The following is a 19,372-nucleotide window of genomic DNA, read 5'->3' on the forward strand; positions in this document are numbered from 1 at the left end:
GAACAGGGGTTGGTAAACTGTGGCCTGTAAGTTCCTATTTCTTTCTTTTTTTTTTTGTAAATAAAGTATTATTGAAACACAGCCACGCACACACACTTAAGAATCATCTGTGGTTGCTTTCATGTCACAACGGTAACATTGGCAATTGCAACAGAATCTATATGGTTTGTGAGGCCAAAATTATTTACTATTTGCCCATTACAGAAAAAGTATGCTAATATCTAGGGTAGATGAATAAATCACGTTTTACATAGAGATATTTTAATGTAAATTACAGATACCTTTACATCCCACCCCTAATTCCTTTAGTAAATATCTTGTAAAAAAGCAGTATTTCTATATAGTCAAGCTGAATTATTATGCCTAACAAAATTAGTAACAATTGCTTAATGTAATTTGATACATTCTTATGAAATGTTCTCAGTTGTAACTGGTTTTTCCAAGATAGGACTATCCTTGAATCTGGTGACTGTGCCTCTCAAGTCTCTTGAATCCAGACATGCCCCTTTTGTCATGACATTGACTTCCTGAGAAGTCCATGCCTTTCGTCCTGTAGAACATATCTGTAATATATATGGTTGTTTGCAAGTTGCATCATTGGCTGTGTTCCTGTGGACCCTGGATTTGTTTAAACTGGAAGCTAGATCTCAATTACATTGGGGCTAAACAGGGGCCAGAAATTGCCCAAAATGATTCTCAAATCTGCTCCAATTCTGAGGATTTGTGCCATGATTAGTGACATTGAGGTTGACTATTAGCTTATTCAACACGTTTTTTTAAAGATAGGAAAAATAGCATCCGGAGTGCTAGGAATAAGAAGTTGGTGGTGGAACTTGCAAGCTGACATTGATTTCCGACTGCCTTTATTGTTCCAGGCTGCCTACCTTGCGTAATAACCTGACCTTGACTCACTGTTGCTTTTTAAATGGTCTTGTGTCTGGATTGTATCCCGAATCAATGAAATCCTTTTGTCATGGTTGAGTTTAATGGACCTAGACCTGTTTTCCTGATATTTGGGCTTTGTTAGGGTTCTGAATTGTTCAGGTTTGCATTTTAGTTGTATTTCTTTTTAAGTGAAATAATAGCAGAGAAAAATAACAAAAATGATGAAAGATTGTAACTCTGGATAATGAGATGTGAAAGAAATGTGGTCATTGAGACTTAGAGAAAACCAAGCAGTAAGTTAACAGTTGCCTTTAGGTAATTATAATGGCTAAAAATTTGAATGAAGTTTGAAAGCTCTGAAATTTTCCAGCATGGAAGTTTGTAGAGTTGGCACAGTTGCTTAACATGAAATATACTGGATATGGAAGAATAAATCTGCCTGAGGCAGACACGAGCTGGGACTTGCGACCTTTTAAAATGGACTTTCATGGTGTTAGTCTTCAGTTTCCTATTTTGCTTGATACTTATTATTCCCTCGGTTCATAAAGTTGTGTTTTACAGCCCAAGTCTAGTTTTTGATGCACCTTACCCCAAATCGTGTAGAATTGTTTGGTGTGTGTTTAGTGCTGTAGACTTAGAGCTGCCAGTGACCTAATGCTGTCCCATTCTTGTCAGGCAGGAAGGCATTTAAGGCAAGAGGAGGGCCTGAGTATGAGGAGCGAAGACACTGCAGACAGAAGAGTGAATGAACTTTAAAAATTCCCACCTGGCTCCGAGGGCTTCCATCAGCAGGAAGACAGTTAATCAAAATGACAGATGCAGAGTTATAAGCCCCTCAGAGGGAACACGCTCAACAGCTTCATAATGACCTCAGGGAGGTGTCTCAGCTACTCTTGGAATGGATGTGTTAGAATAGGTACAGAGAAGACCTGTTCTAATTCTAATTCAGGAATTGAAAATTAAAGAATCATAATCCATTGTTTTAGGAAAAGTAATTGCCTAAGAAGGAACTGCCTGTTACTTGCTCATGATGTTGTAAGCAGAAGAGTGGTAAATGGGAACTAGACTCATAATGCACTGGTTTATTATTATACTAGTTTAAGTAGAATTTAAATTGCATTCTGCTCGTCAGATGTGCAAGACATTTGGGTGTGTGGGGAGGGAAATGCAGGTGGAAGATAAAAGGGGAGGGGTTAGGAAGAGGGAGGAAGAGCTGCCAAACTGGCTGAGACTGTGAAATGAGGAAAGGAAGGAAGAAAGGTTGGGTAGGAAGACTGCAGACTTTGGTGCAGTTCTACAAAGATCTTAGCCAGGCTAATGGGGAGTCTTAGAGCCAGAGTTGCCTATTAGAAGAATCTTGTGGTGGGCAGAAATGGTAGAACTAATGGCTAGATCTCATGCTCAATCACTGGCTGGGAGCACCATGGAGGAGGCCTGGCTTTGGCATGTGCGCAGAGGGACTGAAGCTGTGACAACCAATGTCCATCTGTTCACTCTCCTCTTCTCCTGAAGAGAGCGCTGAGAGGTAGCTCCATGCCTGCCATACAGGGATCATGAGGGAAACTAGTATCATTCCTTCTCTTCATTCTGGGGCTTTATGTTCTCATGGCAGTCACCTGGTTGTATAATTAAACTGAACAGAGAGGGCCAAAGAGTGACCCTCTGCAATATTTATTTCTTTAACATTATAGAATTTGCTCTAGAGGAAAAAAAAATGTTTTGATAAAGAACATTTGCTTCTTGCTGCTGGCTGGGCACGGGGCTGTGATATAACAAACTAGTAGATGTCTTGCCAACAAGATGATGAAAGGCACTTAATGCAGGAAGAGAATGGAATGAGTTCCCCAGGTCTCATCTTTCCTTCTCTACACAGTGTCAGGTGGAAAGCTGAAGTAGGTGATCAAGTTGGTGTCATGGAAGGTTGGATAAATTTTTTTCTGTTCTCTGCTTGCTTGAGATAGTTCTTTAGAATGTTCATGGTCTTGGTCATCCCTCATGCCCCTTCTTTATAATATCCTGAGCTCGACCACTTATTCACTTTAATAAATAGGAACAGGTGATTTTGAATCTCAAAAGAAGAGATGAAATCGCAGCAGAAGAATGTTTTTGTGTTTAACAAAACTTCAATTAATTTCTTGTTTGCTTTAATTTAGCTGTAAAAATGCAACAACACACAAATCTATGTATTTCAACTTCCCAGATAAAAATTGGTAAGTAACAAAACAGAGTGTGTACACTGTCTCTGAATTCACGGAGTAAGCTGATTGAGCGCCTGAAATTCCCATTTGGTGATATAGGATGACCTTATTTCCTGCAAAAATAGCTTTAAAATATCCATCCAGTCTCTGTTCTTTTAGATTTTTATCTAAATATATTCCAATAAGAAATACATTTTCATTCTTTACAATGCCAGCTAAATAAGAAGACAAGCAATTAGTGGGACTACTCAGGCACTCTGTTGTATAGAGCTCAGAAGAAAAAGAAGGGACAGAGAACGGAGGTTCATAGAACATAGTGTGCGAGGGTATGGATTATGGTAGCATTTTGGATTGAATGGTGTTCACCCAAAACATATGTTGAAGTCCTATCCCCAGGTACCTGTGAATGTGGTCTTGTTTGGAAATATGTTCTTTACAGATAGAATCAGGCTAACATGAAGTCACTAGAGTGGGCCCTAATCTAATATGATGGGGGTCCTTACAAGAACAGGGACATTTGGACAAAGACACACAGAGAATGCTATACAATGACAGAGGCAGATACTACACACTAGTATCTACACAAATCAAGAAATGTTTGGAGCCATGAGAAGCTGGAAGAGGCAAGGAAGGATCCTTCCCTAAAGGCTTGGCAGAGAGCACAGCTCTGCCTGACCTTGATTTCAGACTTAAGCCTCCAGAACTAGGAGAGAACACATGCTTACTGTCTTATGATAACCAATTATGGCAGCCTTGGGAAAATAGTATGGAAAATAATATGTGTAGTATTTCAAATAGTAAGAGAGTGAAGAGATTGTACAATAGCAATAAGAAAAAAAAGATATAATTGCTACTTTCAGTTTATTTGAATTAATAAAGTAGGGATATGTTACAGTTTCATACAGGTATAGCACAGAAGCATCGTTCATGACATTCTCCTACCTACGCAGGTCTCCCCCAGAGGACAACCACCCTTACCACTTTCCTAGATACCATTTGAAAGTATGCAAAGTATTCACAAGCACATAAATACCTACTTTCTCTCATACCTCTCAACAGATGGCAGCATGCTGTTTACACATTTTGAATGCTGATTTTTTTCACTTCCAACCTCTTTTGAGATCTTTTAATGATTCTAGAGCTACTATGTCATAAAGAAAATTTAAACTTGATCTATGAAACCCAGTGATTGTCTTTGTCTACTTTATGTTGCCGTCACGGTTAGTGCCCCACACATGGAATGCATAGTACTACCATGTTTTGAAAATTATCATGTGTCAAGTACTATGCAAAGTAGTTTACATATTTTATTGAACATGTTCTTGGGTACAGGCAGAAGGATTAACAAAAAAGCTTCAATTTCCTTTGCCTAAAGAATATAAAAGAAGTGTTTACTTTTGGAACAGGATCAAATTCCATTTGTGCTCTAGGATCCTGAAAAGAGTAAAAAATGGAAATATTTATAGGTAGTCCTGATTACTGCCAAATTGCCTCAAGGTAAGTTTCATGTTCAAAACTTACCCCTTGTCTTTAACTTGTCATTACTGAAAAACACTATTTCTTTGGTGTTATAAATCTAATTTTTCTTTGTATTGAACTTATGTACAGCAAAGTAAAGAGCCTGGTTTTGATATTTCTGAAAGCTCCTAAGTAGGTTCAGAAAAACAAAGATATATGTGTATTTTATACTGAGGTTGTGAGCCAGTGACATGCAGAACCCAGCATGCCACTCCCGAATTATTGTTGCTACCACTTAACTACGGGGTTATAGGTTATTCCCTGGAAACTTGTAGCAGGCAGTTGGAAGGATGTGAAATGGTGTTTGTGTTGGTGAAGGAGTGGGGAAGTATCTGTGGCATTACCACTATGCTGCAGACAGGGACACCTAAAAGACGGTGTGTCTTCCAATCTGCTGTGGAAACAAGATGAGTAGCCAGTACTTCCATAAGCTCATCCAGAGACCTTCATTCTTGGCATGGACATCAATGGGGAAGGGGAGTCCTTTTCTTCCACTTGATGATATCTTTGCAAGAAACATGGTAGCAGAATCTCCTTTTTGGGGGGAGGAGGGGTGTCAGCAACTTAGCTAGGCAGCTGGTACCAGCCTCCTTTGTAGCTATATGTGACAGGTAGCCAAGTGCTGGCCAGTGAGATATGGATGAAAGGGATATGGGGCACTTCCAAGTCTTACCCTTAAAAGGAAAGTGTGTCTTCACTGTTTCTTATTGTACTGTTCAGATACACATGTGATGGTGGGAATAGGAGCTCTTGGACCCAAGAGGAAAGCCACATGGTGAGGACAGGGGCCTGGGATACTTCTCAAGGGGGACATAAACACTATCTCACTGAAACCTTGTATTTTGGGGGTACTGTTTTCAGCAGCTTAGATTGCATCCTAATACACTCAACCCAGAGACCTAGGCTGTTCACATCTTCATCTTCTGGATTCATATTTACCTTATTTTAAAGGTAATACCTTGAAGTACCTCACATTTGGTGTCATAGGCTCTATACATAGTACAGTAAATTATATAGTATTTATTTTTATAGGCAGAAAATAACATAAATTTGAATTAATTTATTAATTATGAATAACAAACTGTGTTTGCTTTATATTATTTAGATTATGTACAGGATTGGGAGGAAAATTATGTTACTACAATAAAAATAAGTTGATAGATCGTTGCTAGTATTTGTGAGCAGTGTGAATTAGTTGTTAGATTGAAAAATGTCTATTAGAGATATATTGTTCAAGGCTGTGAATTTATACCTACTTTAATAGCACTTGGAAGCCACCAAAGGTGTATTAGTTAGCTTGTCATTGCTATAACAACTTAAAGGAGGAAAGGTTTATTTTTGCTCACAGTTTCAGTCCATTGTCAGCTGGTTCCATTGTTTCTGGGCCTGTGGTGAGGCAGAATATCATCATGGCAGAGCCAAGCTGCTCACCCCATGGTGGTCATGAAGGAGAAAGAGAAAGATAGATAGACAGATGGGGGATGGGAGGTGCTGCACACATACACAGAGACAGACAGAGAGACAGAGACAGACAAAAGGAATCTTTCTAAGGCACACCCTTCCCAGTACCTACTTCTTCCACGTAGACCCCCCACCTCCTAATAGCCCATTCATCTATGCATCATCAGTGGATTAACCCATTTATGAGGTTAGAGCCCTCATGATTCAGTCACTTCACAAAGACCCCTCCTGTGAACCTTGTTGCATTGGAGACCAAGTCTTCTATGCATGAGTCTTTGGGGAAACATTCCAGATTGAAACCATAACATAATCCGTATCTAAGGATTAGCATCATTCTTTAATACTCTCATGGTTGAACCAAAAATGATTTGAAACATGGTTTGGGGTGTGCAAATGCTAGAGGGAAGAAGACTATCAGGCAGGAGGCTGTTAAGCACTCAGAGGAGGACAAAAAGAAAATGGCTCAAGACTAATTATTCTTTGTTTTTACTGTATCCTTAGACTTCAGATGAGAGCACATCTGTACATCACAGCATAGTGCCTAACACATCAGCAGCCCTCATGCACCAGGTATGAGCATATTGGAGTGTTCAGCCATTAGGAGTTCTCGTCCCCCCACTTCCTAGGACCCTGAACACAGTAGGGACCTGTGAATGCCTATTGAATCAATGCACATGGCACACAGACTCTGCCATTATGTATGGTTGTAGCTAGAAGCGAAGGAGTTGGCGTATATTTTGTGTGTTCTTTCATGGCAGTGGCATCTCTGCTAATTCGCTACTAGGTGATAATAAGCTTGCCCTCCAGCTGTCTTAAATAGAAGTAGCTAGTCTTCATGGCCTTAGCCATCTTCCTTGCTTTTGACAAGATAGAGTAAATTCTTTGAAAATCAAGTCATATACGTTTTTTCCCATTCCAAAGAGTATAAGCAATACTATCAGTTCATTATTCATTCTGTGTTGTGTTTAATTCTTGCCAAAGGGGAAAAATGAATTTACAAGGAATTCCCGGAAAAATGGCTGGAGACCTAAAAATAAAAGTCCATGGTTTTATTTTAACTTTGTCAATAGGGGTGACAAGTGCAAGAATTGTAGCCCACCAGTGCGGGAAGCAGCTCATAAATTCTATTTTCCACTGTGTTTTATCTTGTCTGCCACTTTCCCTAAAATGGAAATAATTTTTAATATTGAAAGAGAGAGAGAGAGAGAGAAAGAGGAGAGACAGAGAAATTCCACTGTTATTTGTAAAAGTGGCAGTGTGGTGAGTGGATGCTCATAGGGACACAGGTCTATTTTAGTAGCTGGTCTCTGGGAGAGAAGGATGCCCTACAGCCCAGCCCTTGAGCTCTTCAGAATGCTGCTGGTCTTGTCATTACTATTCCGCTTTGGGGTCTTCAAGCTGCTTTTAAAGATGAGCTGGTGACTGTAGAACCTGATGAGAAGAGTTGTAATTTTTCTTTCTTGATCAGCATGTGCAATATCCAGAGATCAGGCAGAGGAGAAGGGCTGCAGTTGTGGCTCAGAGTAGAGGACTTCCCTAGCATGTGTGAGGCACGGGGCTCAATTCCCAGCACCACATAAAAATAAATAAAATAAAGGCAGAGGAGAGAAAAGTTGAGAGGTAGGTGGCCAGTATCCCTGTTAAGAACCAGATTCAGCCTTGTTTCTGGGGGACAGGACAGGACTAGAGGATATTCAGGAGTTTAGAGCTGACTTTGGCTCTTTGGTTCAGAGTGGGGAAATGTTTCTATTTTATTCATAATTTTATAATTCTATTTTATTCATAATTGGACCAGAAACTCCTTTTCTGACCTTACACACGAGGGAGCATGCAAGCACCATACAGTCATTATATAAAAAAAAAAATCTTTATGATTGAACAAAAGTCAAAATGGTGTCTGCCCTTCTTGCAGGACCATCTCATCCGGAAATATTTGACCATAAACTATCAAGTCTGTACAAAATAGGAGACAGGTCAGATAGAAAAACATTTTTTAGCTTAAAATTTTATGACCACCTATTTTAAAGAAACAAGATTAATTTAGAAATTGAAGATTAATGATTAATTTAGAAATAAAGATTATTGGAAGTTCTTAACTTTGACAACATGGTCAAACCCTTAGTGGGTGCAGGGAAGTTTCTGTGATAGAAATAAAGAGAAATGTAAGAGTTTATACCTGTCCTACTGGTTTTATAATATATTTGAGAAAATTAAAAACATCTGTAAAAGCTAAGGAGCAAGAAATCAGAAAAATGAGGAGTATATAACCAGAAGCAGACCTCAGCTTGATACCAACACTGGGAGTTCTTGTATCAGGGTTAGACTTGAAACCTCACAGTCTGTTCTGAGCATTAAATGATTTCTGCTTCTGGGAGCACAGGGGCATCCTGTGGAATTGGCCTCCACGATGCAGGTCCACGGATAACAGCACAGGTCTGCCATAGAAAAGAATAAGGAAACAACCCCAGGTGTGTTCCTGTCTACTCAAGGAGGTAAATTTGGATTTCATCAGATGGTAGAATACATTTGTTTTTTTTTTTTCCTAACACAGATGGAACCATGCTGTCAATAGTTCAAAGAGGGACAGGAGACAGAAATCTATCAACATGGACTTAGCCTCCACTGAAGTTATTGTAGGTTTCTTCTGGAGAATACTGTCCTTAATAAGCAGGAGGATCCTGCTCATTGCATGATATTGTGTTGGAGTGGTTTGAAAGCACACCACCTCAGGCAGCATCATGAAGTTCAAAGGTCTCTTTGCTAGGGATATGTGTTACAGTTTGGTGGGCCAGGGGTCAGTTGAAGAAAGGAAGATACTAGGGAGCATGCAACACCATACAATCGTTATTTAATAAGAAATCTTTATGATTGAAAAAAGGGAAATGTAAATTACCCCAGAATGCTAATCCCAGACAGATATACTTTTTACTGCATGGAAGGTTGCTGAGATTTTTTTTTTTTAATTTAATTTTTTTTTGGTACCAGGAATTGAACCCACGGGCACTTAATCACTGAGTCACACCCCCAGCCCTTTTATTTTTTTCTTTTGAGATAGAGCCTTCCTAAGTTGCTTATGGCCTCACGAAGTTGCTGAGGCTGGCTTTTAACTTGTGATCCTCCTGCCTTGGCCTCCCTAGTAGCTGGGATTATAGGTGTGTGTACCATGCCTGGCAATGGCTGAGATTTTTAAGTGCCAGTATTACTGTGGGGGAGCCAGAAAGTCCGTAGATGTAACATAAAACCTGTAGTACAACTTAACAGAATTTTGAACAAACTGATTAAATATGTCATTTTGAAATTTGAATAAATCTGTCACTTGAAGATTGATTTCACAAGATCAAGGTTCTCTCAGTATCTACTGTTTGATTCTTGAAGGCATTCACAACCCAAGATTTATGTTTATTTCAACGTTGCTGCTTCTGAGAGTGGAGATGCACTCAAAGCCTTCAAAATTACAGATTTAAAAATGAGATTACACATGATTTCAATGGTGACAATTACTACTTTGAGGCTAGATTGTAGGGTCTGAAGGCAAAGCAAGTAGGGACAGAATGAATAAGTGTCTGACTTCATGAGATGCTGTTCTAGTCTCTGATTATGTCATGTAGAATCAGCACATCGGATGCTAAACACTAATGCAAAGCGGCTGGCCAAACGTGGGGTAATGCATTAAGAGCGCTAGACAGGCAGAAAGAATCTAGAATGTAAACTCAGGGAAATTTTCTCCAACCACATTTGGTTAGTTGTAGATTGCTTTCATTATTAGTTGTCATTGCAGTATTTTGAAGTAATTATTACAGTGGGAATAGTCCCAGATATTTCTTAAACACCAGTATTTGTGTCTTTAATATAGCTTAGGTTTTTTTTTTTCTTTTGGGTACCAAAATCATTTTCTCCCTCCAACCTCTCCCATGTATATCTATATCATTAAGATCTACATCAATATCTATAAATCCATCTGCTATAAATATCAGTGTCTACATAGCTATCTACCATAAATAGCATGGCTATTTAAAATGTAGTTCAATTAATTCCAGATCAACTAGAATTTATTGCAATGTGCTAATCTCTGTACTAGGGCCTTGCAATACAATGGTAAATAAGCTCTGAGAGCTTTTGTCAGTCAATATAATGGATTATTATTGTTATTATATAACATGATTATTTTTAGATTTCTGCTTACTTGGGGGCATTATGCATATATTTATTCCTATATAACACAAAGATAATGCTGTGAAACCATGTTAATAGAGGGAGATGAGAGTCTTTATTTTAACTGGCAAGACTGGTTTCTATCTTGGGTGCTGTATTCCTTAAGGATTAGTGCCTATTGTGTAGTATTTTCTTTTTTCTCTGTGACTGTCCAGAAGCATTCCTTATTAACATTCTTATATCCATTGAGTTTTATGTGAAAGGGAGAAAAATTGTTATAAATCTGCAACCACGAGACTTGGTGAGGATGATGTTTTTATTGCATAGAAGATGACGAGTGCCTTTTGCACGTGCTGGTCTGCATCATGCAGTTTTGCACCTTCCTGATGGACCAGCTGAAGAAGAAGCAGAGCTCCTCCAATACATGCTGTGACTTGTGGCCCCGTTTTCTTGACCAGGTCATCATTAATAATTTTAAATTGTCACTGTTCTTCAATGTCAAGAGGAAGATTCAAGGTTATGCAGTCACTAAAATTAACATTTAGCAGTTGCCCTCCTTTTCTGGTCACTTCCCACTATTAAATTAACCCTTAAGTGATTCCTCTTGAATTAGTAACTAACAGTAAATTCATTATGGCTGACATGGAGAGCTAAGATAAATTAAATAGAGAGAAATCTATTGCCAAACAGGATGATATCCTTCCAGAAATGCAATACTATGACAAAATATATTGTTATGGAAATTAGTTATTTCATTATCCTCTTAATATGAATTTTAAGTGAAAAGAGAGAACTGTTGTCACAATGCTCAGAAATTTGAATTTTAGAAAAGATGATATCATTTCTCAGATGGTGACCTCAGAAACGAGCCCATGATTAGGGTCTGTAATGAGAATGGCTCTTTCACAGGGTCTGAGAGTTAGAAATATGATTCACGTCTTAAAAAAATAAATAAATAAATAAACAAGACAAAGCCCATGCCATTCAAAGGGTTGCATCAAGACTGGGAGGAAAACAGTAGGTAGCTTGTGTCGCATCCTTCTGGCTGTTCTGGTTCCTTTGTACAGAGATCAAACGCCCTGAGCCTTTGCCATAGGGGATCCTCGGGTACATTCTTCCTTTTCTGCAGTCATCTTCTCTTTCCTTTATGTCAGTTGAGGTTATTTTATTTTATTTTCATTAGCTGTGTGGCAAAGTTGCCTCTCCTTGGCAGATAATCGAATTATTCAAAAAGTTTTATTTCCTGTGCTGATCTTACATTCTCAACATCTCTATACCCCAGACTAGAAGAGTAATCTCAATTCCATGCTATTTTAGGGCCTGTTTCTGCTTCCTTAGGACATTACCAAGAAAGTAGTTCATTATCTCTATACTTAGTTGTGTGAAGTATAGAGATAATGAACTACTCCCTGATGGCCTGTCTAGTCCATGATAGCTGGAAATGGATTTGTCTTATTTCTCACTGGGTTCACTGTTGCACAGTAAGTGTAGAGAGAAGTCCAACAAGTGTGGCTGATAGTTATGCACATTTATACCATTATTTCAAAGTACTTTTAGCCAAAAGACACTTATAAAAATTTGGGCATGCTCCTCCTTTTTTGCATACCTTCTATAGGTCAAAATATATTAAGTGCAAATGTCCTAGAAAGTAAAATCAAGACCTTGTTCCCTTCTCTTTCAATGAGGCTTTGAGCCAGGAAAGGTTACCAGCTCCAAATATGTCCTGGTCCTGAAAATTATGTGATATTTATGAACCCCCCTTGAAGACACGGCAGTCTGTCTGCCTCCTATTCTGCTGTTTTCAGACAGGCCTTATCTCTGAATTACAACTTTCCTAAAAAGTCCTGCTGATTAAATTATACTTATTTTGAGGAAAATTCAGGGTATATAAAGTCAATATAAACTGGATTTCCCTCAATATTTGTACTAAATTGACATCTGTTGAACACAGTCGGCCCCCTGTAGTCCGAGGTTCTGCATCCTTGGGATCAACCAGCTGTGGACTGAAAATGTTCAGGAAAAAGTTATGTCTGTACTGAACATGTATAGTCTTCTTTTTCTTATTTGTGTTCCCTAAACAATACCATGGAATAATATTCACATAGCATTTACATAATATTAGGTATTATAAGTCATCCAGAGATGTTTCAAAGTGTGAAGGAAAATGTGTTTTGGTTATATGCAAATACTATACCATTTTATGTAAGCGACCTGGTATCTGTGGATTTGGGTGTGTGTGTGTTTCATGGGTGGGGCTGGAACCAACCACCACCCATACCCAGGGACGATTACATTCATTTCTCAAGAGTGCAGAGGTGTTCTTGTATCCTTTAGCTTCTTTCTTTATCTAAGCTTGCATTTTATAATTTAGATCATCACTAGTTTCTTTACATTATTAAAGTATGGCCTGTTTGAGCTTCAACCGTCCTGTTATCTGCCCTGGCTTTAAGACACCTTTTATGTATTCTTATGCCATCTTCTCCTGTCCCTCGGTAATAAGACTGTTCAAACAAACCTTTCTTTTCAGGGTTAAGATCCTGTTAACTCGTATTTATGGAGTCTTTCTTTACCTCTAAGGCTCTCTTCCTTTAAGCTCTTTTCTGTCTCTTGCCTCTCATTGATTCAAATACCAGCCTGGATTCTGCAATGTTTACATTACTTGTAATCACTTGTATCAGTATGTCTATGTAGCAGAGTAGCTGTGGTAGAAAATGATACAAAAATAAGTTCTATATCTAAGAATTTTTTCTCAGACTTTTTATGTTTTCTTTTTGGAAATCTTTCTGGAAAGCTCTCCAGAATCCACTCCCGTTGTAGAGTTTTCTAACTGATGAAGAGTCCAGTTGGATCATTCTTCCTATGATTTGGCTCTTCGTATTATTCATAGTCATAACATACTTTTGACTTATATTAGTTTTCAGCAACCTAACTAACCTAACCTAAACTCCCTGTAATAATAATGACAATAATAATTACCTGAGACTGCCTGAATTCAGCATAGCAGGCACATTGCATGTATTAGTTCCAAAGCATAAGATTAGATAGAGGAGGAAATAAAGGCCCAAAGTAGTTATGTAAATTGTCCAAGGACATGCAGTTAGGAAGAGTCAAGTAGATTTATATTTTTTTTCTGTAAAGACCCCTGAAGTTGTATTTCCCTCATCCTACATCTTTAACATTTGCTAATGTCAGATACCAATTCATATGACATTCCAACTCTGCTATTCTTTAAGACTGATTTTATTATAATTCAATTTTCCCTTCCTTTCATACTTCTTGCATCCTTTAATACCTCATAAACATTCTTTCTGTGCTTGCTTGCAAGTTATTGCCAAAAAGTGTTTGTTGAGACAGGACCTAGAACACAGGAGAGTTGCCCAGCACCAGAAGCTTCCTGTCAGGGTGACTGTCCCTGATGCAGCGCATTTCAGATAGAGTTGATGAACCAGCTCTTTTCAGGTACAGTTAATTTACAAGCTACAAATCCCTCTAACTATAATGCCATTCAACTAATATTTCGATATCATGCCTAAGAATTTAATGCAACTGAAATCAACAGGAGTGAGGCACAATATTAGATCCTGTCTATATAGCAAAAAGAACAAAACATTGTCTTTTGTGGCTTCAGAGGAGGAAAGAACAAACCAGTCTACAGGTAATTATGTGTATACTGTGATGAATTTCTCCTGGATATATACAGACCTAGTCGAATGGTAGGGACCGCATCTTGTCTGGTGGCAGAGGGAGTCTATCTCTCATTGGTCATGTGCAAGCTGTACCTCAAAGGGGATGTGGCAGGCTGTGCAGGCCATGATGATCTCACCTGCATATGGGTATCAGCCTGGGGCAGGTACATATGTGGAAGGTGAGTTCTCTGCTTTCACTTCAGCATGGGGCTCTTAGCACAGTATAGAAGAGCACCGGAGATCTGGGTTATGACTTTGCCACACCAAAGATCTTGGACTTGGCAATGCTGTTGACTGTGTACTACTTACTGATAAGAAGCAGGCCACCTGGACTTGAGTCCTGTGCTGCCCCTCTACTCACTGTATATCCTTAGGAAATTTACCGAAATCTTCTGCCTCTTGATTTACCTATCTGAAAAATCTCTTAAAATATCAATTTCCTGTTAAGATTTTTGTGAGGGTATGTTAATATTTGTGAAGCACTTACACAGTGCCTGGTACCTGGCATTAAATGCTTGTTCAATAGAGGGTAGATTTTTGGTGTAGGAAAGGGGCATGACAGAAGTTGGAAGCAGAATGCTTTCTCTAGTGAGGATGAGAAGGATGGATTGAGGAGAGGTTGTGTATGTGGCTGGCTGTTGGGGTGAGGTGGCGACTGTAGTGGAAGCAATCAGAAAGCCAATGGATTGGGTAAGAAATAATGAGGGAGGGTGTAAAGAGAACGTGAGAGAGCCACTTTCTTTCAGGATTTCACTAATTTTCCTTTTTGCTCATTGGGCTAGCCTTAGTGGTTCATAAGTCTTGAGTCACAAACTCTTTTTTTTTCTTTTCTGACTTTTGGAGAGAAAAAAAGTTATCAGCCAAAAGCAAATAATCAAGAATCTTTCAACTGCTAGGCTACAGGCACAGTAAGACATGTTGTCGATATCTGGATGGATAGTAAGTCTTTATCATAACCACATTTTACTTCTGTAACTTGAAGAAGCCATTTAATTTTTCGCTCTCTGTGTAGATGTGGTTAATAAGATGTGGTTAATAATACCCAGGATAAAGCCAGCACACGGCATGACTTACCAGAGCCCTGTTGGTACGTACTGACCAAATGATAGGAACCTGATAATCAGAGGTTTTTCAAATATGAAGGAGGAAATATAAGACTCATTTTAAGCCTCTAATCTCCTTTTCTACACATGAAATAAACACAGAACTCGTGGTTAGCAGCTCATAGGCTACCAGTACAACTTGGTTGTGTGTAATGTTTGATATTTCAGGACACTGAAGTTCTTCTCTCCTAGATTTAATTCAAGATGAAAGGATCACAGAGGTACTACAATGTGCAGCCCTCACAGTGACCCAGTTTAAAAATAGGGTATCTTGACTTCAAACAGGGAAGGAGCATTGATTGATTGACACTCTGAGCAAGGGCCTTTGTCTGCCTCTGATTTGTGTAAATGGTCTATCTCAGAACTAGGAAGATAGTTGTTAAAAGAAAGGCAAAGAGTTGGTGTTAGCTTCCTGTCAACATAACAAAATATGAGATAATTAACTTATAAAGAGAAAGCGTTTATTTTGGTTCATGGTTTCAGAGGTTGAAATCTCAGCTCAGAACCTCTGGTCTCTGCCCTCAGTAGTGTATTTATCATCTTATACTGAGTTTCAGCAATGTTAACTGGTTTGGGGAAAAGAAAAAGAAAAAGAAAAAAATATATGTCTATTAATACTCAATAAGTAAGGATTTTGCTTGTTGTTGAAGTCATGAAATGAGAAGGAAATTTTAGTATAATTGATATTTGACCTCAATTATAGGCTGAGGGGGAGTTGAGGAAGGAAATAATCCCTCAAAACTTTTAATACTCAGAGTGTGCTGGGATTTTGATGTTGACCTGATCAGTAATTTGAGGAAATGGTACTAGCTCAATTGAAAAATTGATATGTTCAAATGTCAACCATAAATCAAATAAATTAGCAAGTCTTTAAAAGTGGGTTTATGGTAGAATTTCTACCATTATCGAACTCTCTAAGTATATTTATATTTTAGTTGGATTTGCAAATTTTAGTGTTTGCAAACATTGTGTGTTGAAATGTTTTGATAGATCTGTTTACAATCTGCGGTTTTGAGACACCATAGTAGAAATACTTATTATAACGATAGTATTTTCATTTCGTTAAACTGTTGCTGGTTTTGGAGATTTGATTGTTTTAAAGTAAATAATTTTTATGAGCGTGTTGTTTTTTGTTATTGTGAGTTGGAAGGGAATTAGAACCTGCTTGTGTTCTAATATCCAAAAACTCACTAAGTAGCTTTCAGTACCATTTGCCTGTCTCCTGACCCATTCTGACCAAAATACCTCTATTTACACGATAGGCAATGATTTGACAACTTTTTGACAGATAGTATGAACTATGATTCTAAGAAGAGAAACCCAGTGGAATCAGGATTTCGACTTTTGAGGTCATTTTGGGATCACTGAAAACTGACATAAAGAAGAGCTGTCTTATGTGTTTGCTTTATTTTAAGAAGTGAATTGGTCTCCAGGAGTGTTGAGGTTTAGGATAGTTGTTTTCACTTTTTGATGAGAAGAAAATGCTTTTGAGAAACCTTGCTTTCTAGGTACTTACGGATAATCCTATTTTACATTTTTGAGCTCTTAAAGAGTTAATTATTTTTATCTTAATTCTTAGCCCTAAAGACAATAGGAATGTTGCTGGGACAATAAGGCACTGGGAATGCACTCTTGCCCGCAATCTAGGTTTCTTAGCTGTATATCTTGGCTCAAAAGTAAAGTGTCATATTGGTAGTATATGATTCATGGATTTATTGATGAACTGTGTCTTAGAGAATTGTATCATTAGCAATGTAATATGTCAGCTATATGCACCACATGAAACTTACATGATCATGATGGAATGCTGGTTTGAACTCTAGATCCAGTTTTCTCTTAACAGCTTTTTATATGTACAAGTTGATAATATACTTAGCTTTGCTATGCGCTTCATATATGTAGTCACACTTTGAGGATTATGTAAAATTCTTGGACAGTATGAAGAAAGATTATAATAAATGGATTCCAGTGTGCTTATTTATATGTTTTAAAGTTTATCTCATACATGGGTTCTGACTTTCCAGATAGTTGCTTTGCTTAACATCTGGTTTATTAATTCTCATTTTAACAACAGATAAGCTTTGGTTTTGCAGATTTGTTTGTGTTTCGGGGGCTCTGTCACAGACTGGATACTACTCATCATTGTCATCAGCAAACACCTTTGTTGTTGATTCCTGAAACCACTGGTGGGCTGCCTGAGCATCTGTAGTTTTTAAAAGCTCTCTGGGTGATTCTAATGTCTTCCCATGCTGAGAAATTTGAATACAGGTATTCAAATATCATATAGGTATGGTCTGAAGAAATGTTTCCAACCCTGAGATTCCGTGTGGGTTGGTTCAATGTGAACTATTAGAAAGGCTTGGAAAAGATTTGGAAAATTTTTGAAGATGTGAAGTTAACAAAGGCAAAATATGCATTATAGGAGAATCTTTCACTACTTGGGATTTTCTATGACACTGTTTCTAATAGAAATCTTCTTTGGTATATTCAAGATAATAAGTTGATTTTAAAAATGTAAGTTGTTTAAAAGTGTGACATATTTGCATGTAGTTTTTCAAAACACAACCAACTGGGGACAGTAGCCAAACATCTTGAATCTATTGTCTTATACCAGAATGGAAGTGTTTTGACACCTAAATTATTGGCATTTCAATACTTCCTGGGATCTGGGAAAACCAACTCCAAGTTTTGTAAAATTATTAACCAGTTGAATTCAACAAACATGCAATGAGAGATTTACTGAGGGAAGTAAAATCATGGAGAATTGTGAACTTCACTACTTTAGAAGTTTAAGCTTTATCCTGATACAGGGGAAGCCATCAAAGGCAGGAGGTGGCCTAATAAGATTTTTCACTTTAGAAAGCTCTGCTGGAGTGAATGGATGCTTTGGAGGAAGGAAAAGCTGTTGTGTAGACTGGATGCCAGTCAATAGATTATTTCAACAGTTGGAGCTAGAGTTGATGACACAAATCTTCCTGATTAGGGGGAGTGGAACTGAGTGGGTGGGAAATGTGCATGTGGTGACCACATAATGTATCCTTCCCATGTGGACCATTGTGAAAGTGAAAGGAAGATATTTAGAATTATCCCAGAATGACAAGCACAAACTAAAACTGATCCAGACAGTTGGGGACATATAAAGGGGCTAAGTGTGGAGAGAACAAGGATAACTTCTAGGGATTTTTAAGAAGTTGAGAGAAGTTGGGCAAATATTTGGATCTAGAGGGCGGGAAGAATATCTGGGCCAGAGACACATAATTGGGGTCTTCAGTATAGATAAGAATGATAAAAGACGATCTCTTGATTACTTAAGGTTATTCCAGATTTTTGGATAAAATGAAGAAAGCCAAGTGTCCTATATGTGTTTGAAAAACCAGAGCAAAAATGTCGTTCTTCATTTGATCCCCTTGAAAATCAAAAGCATTGAAAATTAAATGAGTACATAGGAATTGGTTCCCCCTCCGCCCCCGTACTATGAACTATTCCCTGGCTTTACAAGTGGTATCTTCATTTATGCTCTTTGGACTTCATTACTTGTTTCCTTTCCAATTAGCAAATTACATTCTAAATTGTCTTGGGCACTCAGGAGCTAATTATATAATTTAGAAGTGTAAAAGTTCTCATTACCCCCTACAGTCTACAGTATTTTTCTTTGGAACCTTTGGAGCATTTGGCAAGCCTTTTCCTTGAACACAATTTCTAGAAAAGGTATTGTCTTTGGATCACATGGAGAGATCACATGGTTCTTCTCGAACTACAAAGCACACTCTATTTCAACATGAAAGATTTAAGTGATTATCAAGGCCTGTGCTTTAAATTAATAGAATGCCTCACAGGCTGATGTAAGATGATTTCTGTAATATGTTGGACCGCTGCATTGATAAGACTCCCTCCTGTGTGGGCTTGTTTGATGCTTGCTTTGTGTTTTGACTATTGTCTTTGGGACTGTAAATTACTCGGGCAAGCTCATCAGAATAAATTAAATTCAACATCTAATTTTCATCAAGGTTTTTGGTTTTATTTAATTTTACTATTTGGCTAATTGAGGCTTACAGAGGTCTAGTGCTTGGCCAAGGTCATCTAACACTTCAATGTCTTTGCTTGGAGGAGTCTTCTTTTAGTTCCTGTTGATTCGATTCCTGCATTATATATTCATCCATCTGTTAATTATCATCTCGTCATCCTTGTCGCTCTTGTTATGAACTGGCTGTGTTTAAGGACCCTCAACGCCTATGGGATTTATGGGACATCCTGCATGCTCGTGAATTATCTTTTACCTGAAAATGAGAAACATATAGAGATCAATTATTATAATCTCCTGCATGGCAGATGCGGCTCTCTAGGGGTTTGTTACCCCATGCCAGCAAAG

General features: G+C 38.1%; 1 protein-coding gene across 1 annotated transcript in view; it reads left to right on the forward strand.

Moving 5' to 3' along the window:
• Lhfpl6 (LHFPL tetraspan subfamily member 6) overlaps positions 1-19,372 on the forward strand; it is a 228,580-nt gene that overhangs the window by 51,403 nt on the left and 157,805 nt on the right. The window lies entirely within an intron of this gene.

This window comes from Ictidomys tridecemlineatus, chromosome 6, assembly GCF_052094955.1.
Source record: "Ictidomys tridecemlineatus isolate mIctTri1 chromosome 6, mIctTri1.hap1, whole genome shotgun sequence".
Lineage (NCBI taxonomy): Eukaryota > Metazoa > Chordata > Mammalia > Rodentia > Sciuridae > Ictidomys > Ictidomys tridecemlineatus.